At 36.3% G+C, this 12,843-nt stretch overlaps 1 pseudogene; it reads left to right on the top strand.

Annotated features, from left to right (window-relative positions):
* Positions 1 to 7,068: 7,068 nt before the first annotated feature.
* Positions 7,069 to 8,266, top strand: LOC102024800 (annotated as a pseudogene).
* The last annotated feature ends 4,577 nt before the right edge of the window (positions 8,267 to 12,843 follow it).

Genomic DNA, 12,843 nt, shown 5'->3' with positions numbered 1-12,843 from the left:
CAGCTGCTCCTCCGCTGACTCTGGACCTTTCTGGTTCTCAATGGGAGGAGCAAGAGTGACCTGTTGCATGGCATGTATTCCCAGGGGTTTCTCCATGTTTGAATGATTCACCCATGTCTGTGGGTGGGCATCTGCAGCCAGTGCATGGTGGGCCAGTTGTGTCATTGTTTCTCTGTGTCATGGTTGTTCTCAGTTGAGCGGCGGTGGCCGGCCTGAGGGCTGGAGCGCAGCCGCGTGGCTCCCCCTGCACCGGAGGCCCTCCTTCCAGGTGCCTATAAGGCAGGGAGCAAGCCAGTCGGAAGATCAGCACTCTCCGCCCGTGGCTCCTTGTGTGCTGGAGGCCCTCCTTCCGGGCGCCTATGAGGCAGGGCACATTTTTAGTTTTTAAAACAATTTTTATGTGTTTGTATGGTAAGACAAGATTTTATCCTAAAATTAAATGACTTGGTTGTTTCAAGGAGAGAGAAGGCAAAGTCATAGGGTTACATTAAGTCAAAATAGGTGAGTGGAGGATAAAATTTACTTAAAACTATATATGTGTGAGTATGTTTGCTATAACTTAAAATTTTTTTCAAACTTCTAAAAGTCTATCCTTGATGTACCTTGGAACTAAAATCTAATCATCTGTGCTTAAAATTGATGTGCTATGAATAATTTACCATCACTATCTTGAAGAAAAATATTTTATAATCTGATATGATAATTTCTTGTGTTTTTATTTGTTTATTTATTTTTTTGGATACCAGGAATCAAACTCATGACCTTGTGCTTGTCAGGCAGGTGCTTAAGCCACTGAGCTACATCTCCAGCCCCCTTATTTGTTTTGATTATTCTTTTAAAAACCTGCCAATTAGGCTATCCTACATCTAAAACTGGGCTTTATGTTTGTTTTGACAAAATATCTATTCACATGTATCAGGTAGTCAATCTATCTCTAGTCATTAATATAGTTTCCTAAACTTGTTAAAAATCAACCTGTGTAAAATTGTTACAGTATTACTCTAAATATTAAAAGAATAGGATAAAGTACTTCAGATGAAATGCTTTTTCTTTGCCTTTGGAAAAAATTGGTATAACTGAAGTTCACTCTTGTTTCAAAACTACAATACAAACTAAATTTGTTTTATTCTGAAAAAAAAGAACAAAGCTGGAGGTATCATAATATCTTACTTTGAATCATACTACAAAGCAGTAACATAGTACTGGCATGAAAACAGACAAATACAACAGTGGTAGAAAACACAGGGCCCAGAAGTAAATTCAAGTGAAAAATCTTGCCCAGAGCCTATCTCCAGCTACCTTAGAGAACTGGCATTCTGCCACACCACCCAAGCCCCAGGAGGTGTCCTGAGCACTCTCTTCTATCCTGTGCCTGGAACTTCAGTCCTCCAAGCCCAGCTACACTAAAGGCTGGAGTTGTCCTTTTCTCTCCCATCAGATGAAATATTGATTTGGAGGGGAGCCTCACTCATGGCACCCAGACTATATGGTAAAAAGTTTTCCCATAAGTGCCACGCTTACCTCAGTCCCAGGAGTATGTTATCTATGCAGACTTCCTGGAGGTGGAGTTCTTGACTGGGATTTCTCCAAAATGCAGTACAATCCTCCTGTGCTGGTTCTGCAACCACCTTCAGAGATGAAGCCAGCTCCCGTGCTGGTGTCTGCATAAGCATCAGAGTTTGGAGCCAGCCTCAGAGCTGGAACAAGCTCCATCATCAATTCTGCAAACAGTTCTACTAATTGGTCCATTCATATTGTATCTGAATGTATTATTGAATGTCATTGTACAACACAGCATTAAAAGTAATAAGAATACAGACAGTTTAATTTAATTTTCTTCACAGGTGTAAAATGGCAAAGCACAATTATGGTATAAGAATAAGAAAAAGGAATTAAGATGTGTTATGTACGTGTATCAACTCCACAAAGGAATTTAAACATTATGTACTGCAAAAATGTACAAAATAAAGGAAGGGGATCAGGAAGGGTGGATGGAAGGGGAAGGGAGGAAGGGAAAATGAATTTTATTTATTATTTATTTATTTTGGCTTTTTTCCCAGTACCAGGAATCAAACTCACTGCCTTGCACCTGCCAGGCAGGTGCTGTGCCTCTGAGCTAAATCCCCAGCCCTTGGGAAAATGAATTTTAAAAGAATTAAGACATATTATACACATGTATCAGCTCCCCACAAGGAATGTAAACATGTACTACAAACATGTACTAATAAAAAAATTATCCAAACAAATGAGTCATCTGTGAGTAAAGTGATACTCATATTTAATTTTCTTTATCAAAGTCAAACTTGTTTTCCAGTGCTAATTCAAAATTAAATTCCATTTCATAGAAGAAAGACTTGGATTTAATAGAAAAATAAATTCACTGATACTTTCATTTGCTTGTGTGGAAAAAAAAAAGCATGATGTTGGGGAATCATGAGCTACTTTGAATGGTTTAGGCCAACTAGACAAAAACTCCAACAAGACTGCAAGGTCCTGAGTTCGATTCCTGGTACCAAGAAACCCCCCAAGGACAAATATATGGTTCACAAATGATGGGTTTAATCCAAGTGGGGCCTTGATGTGTAAATGAGTGACAGTTTTATAAGTAGTATGAATAGGGACATACGTGAGAGAATTGAACTGAATCATCTCAGCAAATGCTGTAAAAGGCAAGTTGTCCTAATGAAACCAATGTGTTACATACATTTCATCATTGTTCTTGGAAGCTTTTAACAGCTGATGTATAGTAGTAAATAAACAATGAAGATCCAGACACAGTGGTGCAAGTGTGTAATCCCAGCACTCTGGAAGGCTGAGGCAGAAAGATCACAATTTCAAGTTCAGTTTGGGCAATTTAGAGATTCAGCAAGACCCTGTTTCAAAATTAAAAATTAAAAGGGATGGAGACACAGCTCAGTTCAATCACTAATTCTAGAAAAAAAAAGCTCTACAAAAATTTCTCAAAACGTTTTTCATTCACTGGTATTGTACTGAAAAGTACGCTATTAAGTTGAATCCTTCATAAAAGTAATGGATGGGGATTGTTTTTAAAAAGAATAAGATTTACATTTAGATGAATTACTCATAAGTGGGAGAGGCATTATAGAGGACTAGTTCTTTACCTGTCTGATAGCTACATAGGTGTATTTCTTCTGTGATTATTCAGCAAGTTGTGTATTTAATGTGTATTTAGTTCTCTATATAAAAGGTATACTTCCATTAACAAATATTTATTATCAATAAAGCATACTTAATGGCTTCTGGTTTGTTTGTTTTTTTGGTGGTATCTGGAATCACACTCATGACCTCATGATTGCAAGGCAGGCACTGTACCACTGAGCTATATCCCCAGCCCCCATAAAGCCTACTTTAAATCTACTTTTAAGTAACCTACATTTTACCCTCTTGTCTCCTCTCAAGAGGAAATGACTAGTCTGAATTTGGTCTTAATAAATCCAGAGAAAGTAGAGAGCAGAGGAGAGAAGAGGAGAGGCTGGCATCTCTTCTGAGAAGGACACTAATCCTATTAGATCAAGATTCCACTCTTATGACCTGTTTAACATTAATTAGTCAATTTTTTTTTTTTTTTTGGGTACTGGGAATCAAACTCAGGACCTTGCGCTTGCCAGGCAGATGTTTATGCTGTTGAGTTTTATCCCTGCCCTAATTAGTCAATTAGAGACGCCATCTCCAAACAAGACGTTACTATGGGTTTTGGTTTTTTTTTCCGGTACCGGGAACTGAACTCCCAACCTTGCACTTGCCAGGCAGGCGCTGTGCCGCTGAGCTAAATCCCCAGCCCCAAGACGACACTATGGGACAAAGCTTCAACTCATAAATTTTCTTGGAGGAGGAACACTTGTAAATATTCAGTCCATAAAATATGTATGCACATAAATCTTTGTTTCTGTGTTTTGTTATATCTCTGAAGCCTTACACTTTTTGCTGCTTATTACAGTTATTTAATTCATCTGTGATGTGGCATATTGTTGCTCTAAAATGTTCTTTATGTAAAAAAAATCACAATTTTTTATTGAACTTATTATTTCTTCTATTATGACCACTGTTGCTATAAAGCTGCTTATTTATGTCTCCAATAGGACATGTTCAAGTCATCACTGTTGTATAAATCTGAGAGTGTACTCGAATGTGGTAATGCACATTTTCAATGATAAATCATGTCACAATATTTCTTGATTATAAGTGATAAGATTTCCAGTTACACACACCATTATCAGCAAAGAGCACCCTTAAACTTATTTTTCCATTCTCTTGATATGAGTTGAATTTTCTTGAGGTTTAAATTTATCTTCCTATGATTATCATTGAAATTGTCATCTTTTTTGTGACTGTCAGTCCACTGGGGGTTATTTCCTCTGAAATCCCTATTCATCTTTTCTATCATTTTGTGGTGTAAGCATATGTGAGTGTAGTTTACTATCAAATAATAAGCCATCGTGTGGTGAAAGATATAAACAGAATGCAGAAAGATGGGATAATAAAATGTGGTATGGAAGGGGACATAGATGAAGGTCTTCTAGCTGTAGAAGGTATAGAACCTGGGGATGTAATCATGTTAATTCATAATTCAGGCCAAGCATGGTGGGGCATGCTTGTAATCCCAACACTTGGGAGCTGAGGCAAGAGGATTGTTGAGAGTTTGAAAACAGCCTGGGCTACAAAGTGAGTTCAAGACCAGCCTGAACTGCATAGTGAGACCCTGTCTCCAAAAGGCAAAAAAAAAGAAAGAAAAAAATTCAAAATTCAAAGAGTTTTTTTTTTTGTCTCATACTGTTTAATGAAAAGAAAAATCATGTGGAGTCATAGATTTTCTTTATCTCCATGAATTTAGGGCAAGAGAAAGGAATCAATGGTGTTCTTTCAGTATGAGAAAAAAAATTTTCCAATCCTTGACTTCCAGGAAAACAGGCAAGTCAATGGAGAATTATAATTAGGGCAACAGATGGTCAACCATGAGCTACAGGACCTACAAACCATGCCTAAAGTCTAAATATATTACAGGAGTTCTACATTCAAGTAGAAATTTCAGGTACAGGTAGACTTTGGACACAAAGGTACTAATGAAAACGTTTATAAATATTCACCCATCTTCACCTTGAATAATGGTCACATGATACTTGTTTTCTATCGGCATTGACGAAATGGAGCTGGAAATGTAAGGAATAGATTTGAGATCAACTTTGCAAGAGGTTGAGTGGAAAGCAAACATCACGTGGTTATTTTACGGTATTGTGAGAATCTTTGCATGAATAGAGTGCTGACACCATAGCTTTTGGGCAAAAAAGTATTACTTATAGAAACTGTATTTTATTTCTCAGGTCCAGTGGTTATGATGAGATATAAGATCTCTCATTCTTTTGTTGGGAGAGTGAAGGTACTACAGTGTTTCTGGTGTCCTTCAGGGTTCAGAAACAAGAGACTGGTTATTATACTAAATCTCCAGCTTGGTTTATTGTGGACTCTGAATCACATTTTCCCCATGGAAAACCGAGCAATCAAGAAGTTTTTCGAATCACTGAGTTCCAGATGGCTGCCTTGTGGTTATTGTTATTCCTCCAAAGGTGAATTCTCTAATGGCTGCTTCAAGAAGTAGACCTTCCCTTAAGGGAGTCAAAGGCAATGAAAAAATTACATTCTGTTTGTCTCTAATTTTGAAATGGAACTGGAGGATTGTCCCCTGAGTCCTCTCTATGGTTTGTAAAATTAGAGCTTACATCAATTTCTCAGAGGCTGTAAACAAATGTGTATCGATATAGCCAGCTTGCTTGATTCTGAACTGATAGTTCTACATGTTGCAAAGGATCTTTGAACCCTACAGACTATACCTATTTGACTGTATTTTATGCCTTTTAGAGAGAAATGAAAGCATCTTCCTCTGCCTTGTAGCTGGAGGTATCTGTGTGGATCATCTAAGGGACTAAGTCAGAGCGTGAGAGAATTTATATTCAATGATATGACTGCATATGTTGCCTGTGTGTTTGCAGTATGCATCCATTGGGAGCAACTGATCCCTAGATTCTATCTTTTCTCAAAGCAGGGGTATAATAGACAGCTGTGTGTAAAGTAATTTATCTTGAATTGAGATTGTATCCAAATTTTGAAAGGGTAGGGCAAATCCCATCTTCCATGTTAATACTTTTTTAAAAGTCTAATCTCTGGCTGATTCTTGATAGGATAGTGCAAAATAACTTTCTTTTTTGTTATCCCTATTCTCCAGTCAGGCCTACTGATTTTCTTCCAAATTTTATATCAAATTTCTATAATTTTCTTCATGTCTCCTCACAATCCAGGTGCAAGCAGATATTGTTTTGCACCCAAATTACTGCAGGAACCTTATACTGCAGGAACCTTATATTCCTGCTGACAATCTCGTCTTGTTTTAATCTGTTTAATATAACCAGTAGACAGGACGATGTTTAAAACTTTTGGTCATTTCTCATCTTAAACCTTTTCTTTGGTGAACTATTGCTTTGAGAATAGAATAAAAACTTTCCTAATATGTTGGAAAAAGTCTGATGTACTCTGGCTTTTAATAATTCTCTAATCCCATTATGTTTCCTGGGATGACTACAGTCTCAAATTTCCTCTGTTTTTGAGATACCCTAGCTCATCTTCTACGAACATTTAATTTAATTTTTATAATATTCATAGGAAAGATTCTTCTATTCAGGATTCCCTTTTAAAGTTTTTGCTTTTGTTTTGGAGACTCCCCTGCCCCGTTTTTGTTTGTAGGGGTAGGGATTTTACCAAGGGTCTTTGTGCTGAGTTATGACTCTCAACCTTTTTTACAATTTTTATTTTGAGACAGGGTCTCCTTAACTTGCTACATTGCCCAAGTTAGGGCTTGAACTTTTGATCTTCCTGCCTCATCCTGTCACAGTGCTGGGATTACAAGCAGATACCACATATCCAGTTTCAGGACTCTTTGTAAAGAACACACCAGAAATTGCTTCCTTATTGCATTAGTCTTTTGTTATGTCATGGTACATCACAATAACGAACACATATATTTAAATTTTCTCATCAACATCATGAACTCCTGGCCTCCTCAAGTTTGACACTGGGGTCTGATCTGGTGAGTATACAGATGTTTCCTGGTTTTACTAAAATATTTTTTATGGGGTTCCTACAATGAGAATAACCACCTCATTGATTGTTCTTTGTCCATACTATCACTAGCCCGTTACTGTAGCAAAAAGCTTGTGATATTCAGAAACACAATCACACATTGACTAGTTAAAACTATGGAATAGTCACAGTGATTTCTCATTCATATTTCCATCTCTGTTTTCATCTGCAGAAAATGAGAAGAGCATGAGGGAGGATAATCAGAGCAGTGTGTCTGAATTCATCCTCTTGGTGCTCCCCATCTGGCTGGAAGAACAAGGCACGTACTACACCCTGTTCCTAGTCCTATACCTGAGCACGGTGCTGGGGAACCCGCTCATCATCCTGCTCATCAGGCTGGACTCTCGCCTCCACAGCCCCATGAACTTCCTCCTCAGCCACTTGGCCTTTTCTGATGTTCCTTTATCATCGTCACTGTCCCAAAGATGCTTATAAATATGCAGACACAGAGTCAATCCATCTCATATACTCAGCGCATTTCTCAGGAATTTTTTTTCTTAGTATTTGGCGGTCTTGACAGCTTTCTTCTTACCTTAATGGCGTATGACAGGTATGTGACCATCTGTCACCCCCTGCACTATACCACCATCATGAGTCAGAGACGCTGTTTCCTGCTAGTAATTGTGTCCTGAATCTTATCCACTGACATTGCCCTGGTGCACACTCTTCTTCTACTCCTTTCTCTAGAGACAGTACTCTCCACCACTTCTTCTGTGACCTCTCTGCCTTACTTAAGTTGTCCAGCTCAGACACTACCTTCAATGAGATGGTTATTCTCACTGTAGGAACTGTGGTCATTACCTTGCCATTTATATGCATTCTGGTCTCTTATGGTCACATTGGAGCCACCATCTTGAGAGGTCCCTCAATCAAGGGAATCTGCAAAGCCTTGTCCACATGTGGCTCTCACCTCTGTGTAGTTTCTCTCTACTATGGAGCAATTATTGGGCTCTACTTTTTCCCCTCATCCAATAACAATAATGACAAGGATGTCATTGTGGCTGCATTGTACAGTCTGGTCACACCCATGCTAAATCCCTTTATCTACAGTCTAAGGAATCGGGACATGAAAAGTGCTCTGGGAAATCTATTCAGTAGAGGAAGCTTTTCAGGGTGATGGGAATTGCCCTTTCTGTTAACTAGATACGAGATCTTATCAATATCTTACATACATGGTTTCCTTTCTGATTTGCTGTTTAGTGACTACTGATGTGACACTTTTTTGGAGCTTGTCCTTTACCTTGGACATAGTTTTTCCTCTGTTTTATATTCTTGCTGATCTTGAGAGTCTTGGCATTGTTTCTGGAAGCCTACCTGTTAAATTTCCTTTTCCTATATTTTCCCTATTACTATGGCATTTTTGTGTTGTAGACAAATTTTATGCTTTTAAATATATTTTGCTGCCTTTTTTTTAAAAAAACAAAACCTCTTTTTATTTTCTCACAATAAATTTTTTTGTCATGATTTTATTTTTGTGTTTAATTTTGTAACAAAATTTGAATTTATTTTTGTTAGTAACCTTGATAATAAATATAGCTTTTCTTTTGTTTATATTTTCTTATTTATTTATTTTAATTGACAAAATGTACATGTTACTGGATACTATTAATGCTTTGATGCATGTGTACATTGTGCAATGTGCAAAGGTAAAAAACTCATTTCCTTAAATATTTCTCATATTCTTTTTTGGTTAAACTATTCAAAATTCTTTCTTGCAGCTTTTTTGGAACCTACAGTATGTTTTTTATTATTCTTAGAGATGTACTATGTAATAGAACAGTAGAACTTTTTTATTTTAAAGATAAAAGAATGAAAACATAATAACAAACACATGCATTTACAAAATAGCCCCCAAACAGTAAAAGTAACACTGCATTTCAGACAACGTGGTAGGAAATTCACAATGGTTGTTGTATTGCATATTGTTATCTTCAAATTGGTTACTCAGGTAAACAAATATAGACATGTAAGATTGATCAAACAATTAAACATTAGCTGTTCCTTTCAAAAAACCAATCAAAAAATCAGTAAATGGTCTAAAAATTAGGAGGTATGATAAATAATGGGAAACAAAAGAAAACTGCTTAAAAGTAAAGAACAACTGGGATGAGGGAAAAGAGAAAAGAAAGAAGGGGAAAATTATGTATATATGTATACACAGGATAGCTAATATAGTTGAACAGTAGAACTCATTGGTTTTATCTAGATATCTTGTTACACACTGACAAATCCTTCACCAGCTATCCCTATTTTCCCTGGATCATCCCAATCTACTTCTAATTTCTTATTTATTGTTTAGTGTTTTTAAAAGTTGTGTCTTTTAGACTAATAGTAATTAGGCATACAAACCTCCTCCCCACTAAACCGAATGGGCCTGGTCAAAATCAAAATGAGATGGCTTTCTGGTTTGTTTGTTTTTTTCCACACAAGGTCTTGCCATGTAATTTAGGCTAGTCTTGAACTCATTATATGTAATCCAGGCTGGCCTCAGATTTGAAGCAGTCCTCCTTCCTCTTCCTCTTGAGTTCTGGGGTTATAGGTATATGCCATCACACCCAGCAAGATTGCTTTCTGTATATGATCAGTACAGTAATTCAGACAGCAATATATGACTAAAAATTTGATTGTATCCCTCTAGGTCCAAGGCAAGTCAGTTGGATGTGAAGCATAGCAGTGACAGTAGAGATTATTAAAGGCCTTCCAGGTGATACAGTGATTTTGAGCCTCCTATTCTGGTAAGAAGGCTCAGCTACTCCAGGTCTGGGCTGTAGACTGGCCAGGAAAGATGTCAGGAGCACAAGCAACCTGAATTGAGTTCAAGCAGGACTTCAGGGTAGTTTAATCCAACTACATTTTATTTAAAAATGAAACATATAAGATAGTTCTCTACTCCTGCTCAAAGCAAAGAAACTTAACTTTCTTCCTATAAGCTGGTGGCTGTCATAGACATTTCCATAGCCATTATTTAATTTAGTTCTAGTCTTTGTTATAAAGGTGGAAAGAGAACTAGTAACACTTCCTGTGTTACTAAGCTAGCAATATTCAACAGAAGTGTTACTCGAACTGTTGAGGTCAAACTCTGAGACCTATAACCACCTGAATATTTTTTCAAAGCTGAGACACTAGCTTCCTATTTATTTTATTTTATTGGAAAATTTGCTTTACTCTTAATAAAAATGTTAAAATGATATACAAGCAAAGTAATATAAATATAATTTGAATCTATTTGTACACATAATATACTTACACATGTGTTCATATATCTGTCCATATAAATACATTTTAAAATATTAGAATAAATGCTCATTTAAAATCAGTTACAGTTTACGTAACAAAAAACTAACAATAGTGTTGAGGCGTCTTTAGTCTCTCTTCAATCTTCTTTCCTCTTCAAGATATTCAGTGTCTTGAGTATTATCAACAATCTTTTGCTTTTTCTTTGAAATTTAACCCTATTTTGATCCTTCAGCTTTGCCTGATGTAGAACTGAATGTAAATGAAATGAAGTTACATTTATCCTGCTAAATTTTGCTTTAATTATCCACTCATGTCCTTGTAAAATGCACTTGTAGATATTCATATTTCATGTGTGTGATTCGAACACATTTACTGGTTCTAATTTCAGTCCTTTTTTGCTTTGAGCATTTTGCTATTATGAACAGTGGTGGTTCAGTCCTTCCCGTCTGTGTGTATGTAAGAGATTCTGTAAATTATATATACATAAGAATTACTAGATTGTAGGGAATGTGAATATCCAATTTAACTACCACTACTAAACTTGTTACAAAGTGGTTATAGTAAGAATGAATCTGAAAAGGCCTTATACTATGTGATTCCAACCATATGACATCTTAGAAAATACAATTATAGTGATAAAATGATCAGAGAAGCTGAGGGTTTGATGTCAGGGAAGGGGACAGATAAACAGGCAGAAGAGAGATTGTTAGGGGATAAAAATTATTCTGTATTATGCCATAACAAAGGACCCATGTCAGTATGTATTTGTTGAAAGCAAATAAACCAACAAATAAAAAAAACCTCTAAAATACAGACTGAGTCCTAATGTGACCTATGAACTTTGGTTGATAACAATATGTCAGTAGTTTAGTTGTAACACACTAGTTGTAACAAATTCAGTTTAGTTGTAACAAGTGAATTACACTATGAATATATGAATAAGGGAATCTAAGATATGAATAGGGAAACTATGGAAAGTGGTGATGGAAAAACATATATGGACATTTCTTAATTTTTAGGTACACCTAAACTCTTTAAATTAATGTTAAATTGCTTTCTACTATTGGTGGAGCTATAGCTGTTGCATTTAGTATGTATTAGCTGTAACTCAGAACTATTGCATTGAATCTGTACAACAATTTTGGGAGTATGGCCATTTTCACAATGTTGGTTCTTCCTATCCATGATTAAGGAATATCTTTCCATTTTCTGATACCCTCTTCCATCTCTTTTTTCAGAGTAGTATAATTTTCACTGTACAGATCTTTTACTTCTTTTGTTAGATTGATTCCTAAGTATTTCATCTTTTAGATGCTATTGTGAAAGGTGTAATTTTCCTAATTTCTCTCTCACTCTGTTTGTTACTTGTGTACAGCAATGCTATTGACTTTTGAGTGTTCACTTTGTATCCAGCTATACTACTGAATTTGATTATTAAATCAATGAGCCTTTTGGTGGAGTTTTTGGGGTCTTCTATGTAGACTGCCATGTCATCTGCAAATAATGACAATTTCACTTCTTCCTTTCCTATCCTTATTCCTTGTATTTCTCTCTCTTGTCTAATTGCTCTAGCTAATATTTCCAGAACTACATTGAATAGGAGTGGTGACAGTGGACATCCTTGTCTTGTTCCTGATTTTAAAGTGAAAGCTTTCACTTTTTGACCATTTAGTATGATAGCTGTTGGTTTAGATGGCTTTAATTGACTTGAGGTAAAGGCCATCTACTCCTACTTTCTGTAGGGTTTTCAACACAAATGAGTGTTGGACTTTATCGAGGGGTTTTTCTGCATCCATGGCGATGATCATGTGATTTTTGTACTTGGCTCTATTGACATGGTGTATTACATTGATTGATTTTCATATTTTGAACCATCTAGGCATTCCTGGTATGAATCCCACTTGGTCTTTGTGTATAATCTTCTTGATGACTTCTCATATTCTATTTGGTAGTATTTTATTGAGAATTTTTGCACCGATATTCATTAGGGAGATTGGTCTGTCATTCTTTCTTGTTTGGGTCTTTCTCTGGTTTTGGTATCAGAATAATACTTGTCTCCAGGAATGAGTTGGGGAGAATTCCTTTTTCAATTTCATTGAAGAGTTTGAGAAGAATTGGTGTTAAATTTTCCCTAAATTGATGTAGAATTCAGCTGTGAATCCATCAGGACCCACGCTTTTCTTCATTGGCAAGTTTTTAATTACATTGCCAATTTCACTGGCTGATATTGAGTTATTCAGGATTTTTATATCTTCTTCCTTCAGTTTTGGTAATTCATAGGTATGTAGAAATCTGTCCATTTCCTCTGTGTTTTCCATCCCATTAGAGTAAAGATTTTCAAAGTCGGTATTGATGAGCTTCTGAATTTCTTCAGGATCTGTAGTGATTTCACCCCTTTCATTCCTTATTGCATTTATTTCAATTTTTTCTTTCATTTTTTTGATAAAGTTGGCTAGG

This window comes from Chinchilla lanigera, unplaced genomic scaffold (genome assembly GCF_000276665.1).
Source record: "Chinchilla lanigera isolate Chin_1 unplaced genomic scaffold, ChiLan1.0 scaffold00018, whole genome shotgun sequence".
In the NCBI taxonomy this organism is placed as follows: domain Eukaryota; kingdom Metazoa; phylum Chordata; class Mammalia; order Rodentia; family Chinchillidae; genus Chinchilla; species Chinchilla lanigera.
The sequence above is the reverse complement of the archived record's forward strand: the minus strand, read 5'-3'. Positions and strand labels throughout refer to the sequence as shown.